The following is a 9,772-nucleotide window of genomic DNA, read 5'->3' as shown; positions in this document are numbered from 1 at the left end:
TCTCGTGTTCGCTCTCTCCCTCTCCCTTTCTCCCCTTCCCTGCCTTCCCTCCCCCTCCTCTCTAATTAAATTGTCCTCCATTTCCTTCCGAGTCCATTTTAAAAGTCCAGTTTACTAATGAGACTAAGAAACCCAGAAGGAGCCCCAGTTCACCCCAGGAGCATTAATTATAGAGTTATTGAAAGTGAGAGTGAAAGCGTAGAGCATATTCCACAGGAGAGAGGAGGACTTGAGCAAGCCTGTGACTGAAGATCCCTGAATTCTTTTGAGGGGAGGGGGGTTCTTTAGACCAGGCTAGGCAGAAGAGCAGCTGATCTGCAGGGACAAGAATGTGGGGAGGGCTGAGCTTGATCTGCAGGGGCAGGAATGTGGGGAGGGCTGAGCTTGATCCACAGCAGCGATGGACAGTCTGGGTGACCTAAGTTTGGGCAATTGGGGAATTCATCTCGCATCTCACGTGTGTGCACGTGTGTATCCGTGTATGGCTGTGCATAGGCATGAAATGTCCTCCACCCCACAGGTCACATTAGGGACAGATTGGCCTTCACTGTACTTGTGCCCTAAATCGGTCTAATCTGGCCTTTTTCTCTTTTCAAATCTCATCTTCTATTTGAATGTTTCTGAACAAAGAAATGGGGTTTGCTGGTTGTTGTCCTAGTGGGAAGGGGCAGAAAAAACATTTTTTTCCCCAAGAGGATGTGTCTCAGGGCTTTGGGCTGTCCCTCCTGCCTTTGCTACCTCACTTGGATGTAAGATTAAGGAAGGACCCCATCTTATTTTTCTTCATCCTTTCTTTCTCTCCTCTTTTCCCATTACTAAATAACCCATCACCTTTTAGTAACCCAAAGTGCTGACTCTGTATTACATGAGGTCATAGGTATATTAAGCAACTTTTCTTAGTATGACAAAAATACCCAAAATAGTCAACTTAAGAAGAAGTAAGTTTAGCTTAGAATGTCATTATCTATCAGTCCGTGGTCACTTGATGCTGTTGCTTTGGGCCTATACTGGCACAGTAGATCACGGTGTAGATGCACAGGGGAAACCTGCTGTCCTCATGGTGGTCAGGATCAAAGAAGACAAGGAGGAGGAAGTATGAGACGGAGGAGGAGGAGGAGGAGGAGGAGGTGGCAGCCAGGGTCTCAAATAAGGGGCCAGGGTCTTAAGGGCACATCCTCCTCAGCCTAATATCCCATTACTAAATTCCATCTCTTACTGATTCTACTGCCTCCCAACAGCACAGGAAGCTGCTGGCCTAAACCTTAACCATGTGGACCATTAGGGAACATTCTAGATCCAAAATATACCCACCATTAAATACAGACTAATCTACTCCAGTGCCGTATGAGAGACACTTCCCTGCAGAGCTTCATTACCTGGGTGTTTCCTCCTTTTTAATCTTACAGTTTCAAGGTTGACCTTGCACCTGTGGAATTTTCTAAGGCACATCTAGAAAAGCATAATGAGGCTGAAGAGATGGCTTGTGGGAGAGAGCACTTGCTATATAGGCACGGGGACCTGTGCTTGGATATCCAGCATCCACAGGAGAGACGCCTGCAATCCTAGTGTTGAAGGGCAGCGACAAGGTAGACGAGAGGAGTCAGCTTTTCTTTGGTCTGGGGAGGTGAGGCAATGCAAACCCATGCTTGCCCAAGAGGAAACAGCACAGTGGCTGTCGTGGTTCACATCCCTGGAAGTGGGCCATGGGCTCTAAAAGCATAGAAGAGACCACTGAGCTCAGAGGCCGCTGATAAACGCCTCACAGAAAGCTCCATGCACAGCAGGGGGCCGAGAAGGCAGCCAAGCATCCTCAAGTGGCCTAGCCTTCCAGACAATGGAGAGCCAGAGGAATCTGAGGCTGGACTGAGAGAATGAGGCTCTGTGGGCTTGGTGACTGGGAGCCATGGGGTGACTGGGGTCAGGAGGGGCAGATGCTGGCCGATGACTGTGAAGACAGAGGGAGCCAAAAGCTCTCTCTCCAAAGGCCTTGGCACTGCTGTGCCCACTCCCCACCCATAGGGGCCGAGATGACCCCTGGAGCGACGATGACCCAGGGAGAGAGGGAAATCCAGAGTTCATTTTGGGTTCTTTGGTTAGTTTGTTTTGTTGTTCGTTTTGTTTTGTTTGTTTTCTGTTATCTGAGACTGGGTTTCACCATGTAGCCTTGGCTGGCCTGGAGCTGGCTATGTAGACCAGGGTGGCCTCAAATATATAGAAATCTGCCAGTTTCTGCCCTTGCCCTGCTCCTGCCCCTGCTCCTGCCCCTGCCCCTCCCCCTCCCCTGCCTCTCTGCCTTCCAAGCTCTGGGATATAGAAGTATGTGCTGCCATGTTCAGTTCAGGAAACTGTAAGTGTTAAGGCAAGCATTTTGTTGAACTGATGCGTATTTCATGGTAATAAATGATTGCAGTTTATTTTACCTGCGGTAATGTGTACAGTATTGTATACATTTCATATCTATTATGAAATATTTAGCTTCTGAAGACTGGATTTAAATATTTCAAAAAGGAAAAAAAAAAATCGAGGGTGCTTGGTATGCTGCACCAGTAAACATGACATAGCACACTCAGGCCGGTAAGAAACTGAGGCCTAATGAGATCAAGTTTGGCTTGCCTTGCAGAGAATTAGAGGCAGGCAGCTGCAGACTGCTGGGTGACCTGGGGCTCGGAATGTGAGCAGTGATTCTCAGAGTGTTCTGGAACAACCCTCCTGAGATCACAGCCCTGCTTCTAGGGCTCTTCTGGATCGCTGAAGCTGAACCACAAATAGAGAACTTCCCAGGGTGACCCCCCCCCCCCACTACCATACAGGAAATGTGTAACACACCAACGGTGGCCTGGAGCCTTATCACTGTCCTAGCAGCTAGGGCATTGTCCAGCCTTCCCGTGGGGGACCTGAGACGTTCTCAGTGCGGTAGGAAGAAGAAACGGTGGAGCTTTCCTATGCCCTTCCTTGTTCATAGATAAAAAGATGTTCTGAGACAGGCATGGTGGTACTGTCGCTGGAAGTTTTAAGCTTTGGGCTCCGGCAGCTCATAAGCTAGGCTGCTCACATACACCAACTTAATACGCAGGTGACATTAACTGAAAACGAGGTTGGGGGGAGTGTTGCTTAATACGGGCACAGGGAGGAGAGGAGTACGTCAGGGACCCTTGCATCCGTCTTCAGAGGCACAGGCATAGCTTAGTTTCCAAAGAGGGCAGCAAGCGTGCACAGCTCAGCGGCCTTCCCCCATCCCTGACCCCACGGTTATCTTGATGGGTCTCCTCCTGCAAAGCTGTCTGCTAACCTTGCAGAACTGTGTGAAAGCTTTCCCTGGAAACCAAGCTTGTCTCCTGATAGGAGGCGGTTGGCTTCAGCCTTTTCTTTCCCAGAATGATTTCTGGGGAAATTGCACTTCCTTGGGGAATCCTTGTTTGGATATCTGGTAGCCAAATGGAAGGGGCACAGGGATCTTTTTGTATCTTTGTTTCTGTCAGAATGCTTCCAGTAAATAGCTATGACAGAGGCAAGAGGACTGAGGTCCTAGACACATGGTAGAAATCCAATCTCAAAAAAAGAAAGAAAGAGAAAGAGAGAAAGAGAGAGAGAAAGAGAGAGAGAGGAAGGAAGGAAGGGAGAGAGAGAGAAAGAAAGAGGAAGGAAGAAAGGAAGGAAGGAAGGTAGGAAGGAAGGAAGGAAGGAAGAAAGAAAGAAAGAAAGAAAGAAAGAAAGAAAAAGAAAGAAAGAAAGAAAGGCCAATTCTGCTCCCAAAAGGCTACACCCCACTCCCTCTTGGTGCAGCAGGAACTTTCTGCAAATCCCAGTGGGGATAGCACTAGTCATCCCTTCTTACCTAGTCTCTGAAAGCTTTAGCCAACCTAGAGATAGGCAGTTCTGCTCTGAGAGCCTCATGGCTGGCTGTCAGCTGGTACTTCTGTGTGACCCTGTTCTACTTGCTAAGGGACTCTGTCCCGTCCTGGCCTTGGGCATTGGATCCAGGCAAGTCTCTAGCCCAGCCTCCTCCCAGTCTGCAGACTTGCTGCAGGCCTCCTTGAACTACCTTCTCACCGTGTGCACAAGTTTTGGCCACACCGTCCTTAGTGTTTGTCTCAGTGTTTGTTCAACAGGTGACTCTGTGCCCATGCCACTTGGCCAATGGTTATTCTGATGTTCCATTGTCCAGGGGAACAGGAAACTCCAGCGGGCCCACAAATCAACCCAGTACTCTGAAACATAAACCCCGTGTTGATCTCAGTCATCAGTTCTAGATCTGGTTCCCCCAGTACTGAGTTGGGGTACAAAGCTACACCCCCCAGGCTATATCTGCTCTGATCCCCCCAGCTCATGAGGCAAGAATGGTTTCTACATTTACAAATGACTGAGAAGAAATCAAAATCCAAAATAATCTGGGGGCACACAAAAAGTAAAGGGTCGGAGAGATGGCTCAACAGTTAGGAGCACTGACCACTCTTACACAGGACCAGCTTCGGTTTCTGGCACCGTGTGGCAGCCCGCTGCTGTCCCTTAGATCTGACTCCTCTGGCCGCTGTGGACACTGCAGGTACACAGTCATCCTTGCAGGCAAACTCTCAAACACATCAAATAAAAGAACTCTTTCTTGTAAAGCTCAATGTTCTGTGTCCACGGGGTCTATGAGAACACAGCCGTGTGTTCCTTTGCCTGTTTTTAGTGCGTCCATGGCAGAATGAATAGTTCCCACAGAGACTTGAAGCCTACAAAACTGAACATGTTTATTATCTTGCCTTCTGCAGTAAAAAGTTATTGAACAACCTCTGGCCCAGGTTAAGCCCTCCCTGGCTGGATGGATGTGCGTCTTAAAGGTGAGCCATTCAGAATAGTGAAGGAAAGCAGCTGGACCAGCTTCTCCCAGGAGCTAAGCAGTCTGCAGAGCTGGGCCATTGGTTTTCAACTCTGATCTAGCTCAGTCTCCTTGGCTTTTCTTTTCTCTAGACCTGGAGCTGTTTTCTCCTTTCTTGGGACTACTTGTCTAGAGCTTCAAAATTTAACACCCAGTTAGGAATGTGTATATATTCCTATATGTACCTATGTAACAACAATTAATGAAGAGGCCATGAATTTGAAAGCTAGCAAGGGGTGGGTTTATAGGAGGGCCTGGGAAGGAGAAAAGGAAGGGGGAAATTGTGTAATGATTATCTCAAGAAGTAGAAGAAATAATTCAAACTCCTTTAAAAATAATTCCCTCGTGCCGGGCGGTGGTGGCACACGCCTTTAACCCCAGCACTTGGGAGGCAGAGGCAGACGGATCTCTGAGTTCAAGGCCAGCCTGGCCCACAGAGTGAGTTCCAGGAGAGCCAGGGCTACACAGAGAAACCCTGTCTCAAAAAACAAACAAACAAAAAAAATCCCCTCATGTCTTTGCCATGCCTCACTGTGGTCCCAACTATCAATGTCCCTGTTTCTGGGCATGCTATCAAGTCTTTTTATTATTTGCTGAAATTTCCCAGAAAGAAATGATACTAACTGTCTTTTGCATCTAAGTCTGTTGGGTTGTGAGTTAAGCAAATGACTGCCTTCTGAACAGGCAGGGTCACACGGGGCAGAGTATGACCCGAAGCTGTCCTTTGGGCTTCCCCTAGTAGGGTGTGGAAATGACAGGAAATGAGAATAATTTGCTTACTATGCAGAGATGCATGTAAGATTAATACTATGCATAAATTCACTGGTCAAGCTTGAGAGTAAAGATGGGAGAAAAAAAGAGAAAGAGCCCATGAATAGTAAGTAGTGTTAGAATTTAGAGAGCCAGGGCTGCGGCTATAGCTCACTGGTGAGATGTGGGGCTAGCACGAGTTCTTAGGTTCAATCCCCAGTATTGCCTCCATCTGCTCACCAGAAAGAGAGAGAGAGAGAGAGAGAGAGAGAGAGAGAGAGAGAGAGAGAGAGAGTATTCTAGGGACAATATTAATGTCGGCAGAAAGAATCAGGATCAGTAGACCATCAACTTGAGGCTGCCCCATCCACACCATGCTTCTCACCTGAGCATTATGGGTAAGTCAGTAGTGCAGGACACCCACACCCAGCTAAGAGGTGGGAAGAGAGCATAAGAGTGAGCCCTTGCAGAAATATCTGTGGATGATTCCAGCTGACTTTGACACTGTATTTAGTAGGGACTCCGGGAGGAAAGTGAGGGAACTTGGCCAGCAAAACCAAAATGTTCTTGGTCTGTTGGATGACTTCCCCTGGAATCTGAAACTATCTGTACAGGGAAGAGGACAGAGGGAAACTCAGAGAGTGGGGGCCTCTCAGACACAGCCTGCAGGCTGCGTTGTCAGCCCATCTATGGGAAACCCAAAAGGGGCACCATTGGCTTACACTCTACCCGGAGAAGCCAGATAGCTAAGAGACCCAGTGTACCCTGGGAGAAAGACCCAGTGTACCCTAGGAGGTAGGAGAAGCGTAGGCCTTCTAGGGCTGAGTCTCTCTTCTGTGTCAAACAGCGGCACTATGGGAATCTCTTACACAGAGTTTTTAAGATATCTGAACTACTTCTGTTGTCTCCGAGTTCAGTGTGAAAGTTATTTATATGGTTGACCTTGACGCCGTAGATACCTTTAGCTGGGGTCAAGAGAAGAAGTTTGGCTAATTATCTAAATGAATGCTAGGAAGGACGTTTCATCGGTAAAATTTGTGGTCTGTGAAATAGGCTTCCACTGTTGAGCAGTATTCGTGGCAAACGGATTGTCTATACCTCTTCTCAGGCTGCCTGTGCTCTTATGTAAGCTAGGGATGAGATTTTGGCCAGTCTTTACTCATAACGACAGACATGTGGCTCTAAATGTGTCTTACATTCAGTCATAAATCAGGACAGTTCTGGTTATGGTGTTGCCATCTGCCCTTGAGACTGTTCTTCCACATCTGTAAAGAGAACCTTCGTTAAAGAATGAATAGAGGGAGCCAGGCATGATGGCTCCCAGCAATGGAGGTAGGGGCAGGGGGATCTCTACCAGTTGAGGCCAGCCTGATCTAGATATCAGAACCAGACGAACAAATGCTTTCCATGTCCTCTCTGGTGACAGACATCCATTTGGGTTAAGACCTTCAAAATAAATGTACCTTTAGGTTACTGCTTACTTTTCTCATTGAGATAACAAAATACCCGATAGAAGACTCACTTCCGCACACTGAGGGATAGCCTGCCCCCGGTGAGGGTGCCCTCCCTGGGGATGTCCGTGAAAGAGGTTGCCGTAATGAGACGATCATGCAACAGTGTCTCATGGTGTTCAGCTAGCTTTCTCTTTCTTAGTCTGGGATCTTTCCTTATCAGCTAAAACTCCAGAAACACACTCCCAAATACACCCACAGTCATGTTTCTAGGTGATTCTAAATCCAGTAAGGATGACAATGATCATCCCTACTGATAGTCAATATCATGGGGAAATGGAATCAGATCTTACCTTATCTTGGCCAGGGATAGAGGATCCCAGTGATAGAAGAGTGGAATGTTCTCTGGAGCCTGGGCAGCATTCATTCACTCGTCCGTATGGCGAATATTTCACATAGTATGCCCACCTGCCTGGTGTGTACTTGATAACGAAGCTTGTGCATAAGGCGGATGTGATCTCCTCCCTTGGGAAGTTTACAGTCCAAGAGCTTTGTGACACAGCAATAGCAATTAATGTTGAGTATTATCACAGGAGAAATACTGAGGAGTCGGGGCAGGGCCAGGCAGAGTATTCATGAGTGGAAGATTAATGCCAAGTTTTGCCTGGCTGGAAAATTTTCAAGGGCTGGAATTTATCACACAAGCAGAATGCCAGAGGGCCCCTGTATCCCATCACCCTATTACAGAATTTATAGCTCAAGGACATCTTTGAGATCCCATGGCCACCATCCTTACATCAGTTTGGGACAGCTGACACCTGGTCCTGTCCTATTTTTATCCCAGAGGGCAGCGAGGTTCAAACCCACATAATACAGTTGGCAGATTACATTCCCCAGAGACTAAACATGGAGAGGTTCAGTGACTTGCCCAAGGGCATTTATTGAGTCAACAGTAGAAATGGGAACAGGACGCAGTTACCAGATGCGAGGGTCAGGTGACTCCCCCTTCCCTTAGTGTCTGCTAAGGGACAATCATCTTGTGAAGTATCAAATGGCTCTAGTCTTCTGATGAGTGTGCAAATCCAAGAGCAAATGAGAAGGGTGGGTGTCGAATTTCCCTTGACGTAACCCCTTCAGAGGATGCGGCAACCAACGTGAGAGGAATGTGACCTAGGTTGGACTAAAAACAACATTTTTGTTTTGTTTTGTTTTTCTAAATTTCTCTCAGAGAACTAGTAAGCAGGAGGGCTGGCTGAATGTCAGCCTAATGGAGAGCAGAGGAAGAGTGAAATGTGTACTAGCTTAGGGTTCTAGATAGTTGAGAGGACTGTCTGCAATTCATGCCTTTTATATCTGAGTGTCCTGTTGCCATCAGTCGTGGAGGGGTGTGGGAAACAGACGTTCTCATTAAGTTATTACTGTTAGTGATGTGCAGGATGGGCTGAGGATGGAATCCAGGGGCTCAACCCTGCTTAGGCAAGGGCTTGTGGGAACACCCCTGTTCTGAGAGCACGGATCGCTAAGATAGTCCTCTTGGGACTTTGGTAAGCTGCACATATTGGATGAATCCTGGCTGCCTGGATTCCTGCTGATAAAACAAAAGGTGAAAGTTCCCGTTCAAAAGCTGTTCTGTGATTCACTTCACCGTGGTGGCAAAGACCACATGGTCTGTGTGTTGTGAGTCTACTTAGCCCTTGCTATAGTTTGGATTTGGTATACCTCCAAAGACCCATGTGTCGAAGGCATGGTCCTCAGTCAGTGCTATTGTGGGGCGAGGCCTCCCCAGCCTGGACTAGGTCTCTCCAGCTATTCTTTGATAAAACAAAGCCTAGATGGTTTGTGATGGTTTCATTTCTCACTTTGACTAGGGTGCAGAATACCCAGATAGATGGAGAAAACCCTATTTCTGCATTTGCAGAGACAGATGTCTCTGGAAAGGATGAGCTTTACCACCTGTTTGAGCTGGGGAGCCCCTCCCTCCCTGCCTTTGCACATCAGTCCTGACTTGAAAAGCCCTCTGGCTCACACTGGGGTTCCTTGTTCTTTATCCTGCAGACGGCCAGACTGGAGGGTTTCTGGGCCTCCACATGGATGAGGCAGTCTCTAATAAAGTTCCACGTGTGCTCTGTTAGTCTGCCTCTGTCACAGGCAGACACAATTCCCTTAATATCTTTCTGGTTCAAAGAGAAGGGGACACTGGCGAGGGAAAGGGACCCTGGTGAGGGAAAGATTATTGTTGATCATTTAATCTGCTTGTAGACTATGTGCTGAAACCTCCTCCAGCCTTGGTTTTATCAATACACAGAGCACAGCACAGGTGACTCCCCCTTCCCTTAGTGTCTGCTAAGGGACAATCATCTTGTGCCCCAAGCAATGTGCGACTAGAAAGCTGGCAGCCTTGGTGACTTCCTTCCCCTCCTCAGGGTGGTGAAGCCCTTTCCCAGTGTTTCAAAAGGTTTGTAGCATGAATCAGGGCTCTCTAGAACAAAGTATTTAGGAAGAAAATTCTACTTAATGAAAGAAGTTCCTCTTGGTCAGGTGTGGTGGTGCACACCTTTGATCCCAGAACTTGGAGGGCAGAAGAGAATGGCAGTTTTCTGAGTTTGAAGCCAGAGTGTTCTACGGCCAGGGCTACAGAGAGAAACCTTTCTCAAAAAAAGGAGAGAGAGAGAGAGAGAGAGAGAGGGAGGGAGAGGCAGGGAGGGAGGGA

At 47.7% G+C, this 9,772-nt stretch overlaps 2 long non-coding RNA genes across 2 annotated transcripts in view; one reads left to right on the top strand and one right to left on the bottom strand.

Annotated features, from left to right (window-relative positions):
- LOC116075252 overlaps positions 1–9,772 on the top strand; it is a 23,207-nt gene that overhangs the window by 10,041 nt on the left and 3,394 nt on the right. The window lies entirely within an intron of this gene.
- LOC116075253 overlaps positions 7,978–9,772 on the bottom strand; it is an 11,395-nt gene continuing 9,600 nt past the window's right edge. The window contains exon 2 of the long non-coding RNA XR_004112488.1: positions 7,978–8,242. This is a non-coding gene — a long non-coding RNA (uncharacterized LOC116075253). The remainder of the gene's footprint in view (positions 8,243–9,772) is intronic.

The sequence above is a fragment of the Mastomys coucha genome, unplaced genomic scaffold, assembly GCF_008632895.1.
Source record: "Mastomys coucha isolate ucsf_1 unplaced genomic scaffold, UCSF_Mcou_1 pScaffold3, whole genome shotgun sequence".
NCBI classification, from domain to species: Eukaryota; Metazoa; Chordata; class Mammalia; order Rodentia; family Muridae; genus Mastomys; species Mastomys coucha.
The sequence above is the reverse complement of the archived record's forward strand: the minus strand, read 5'-3'. Positions and strand labels throughout refer to the sequence as shown.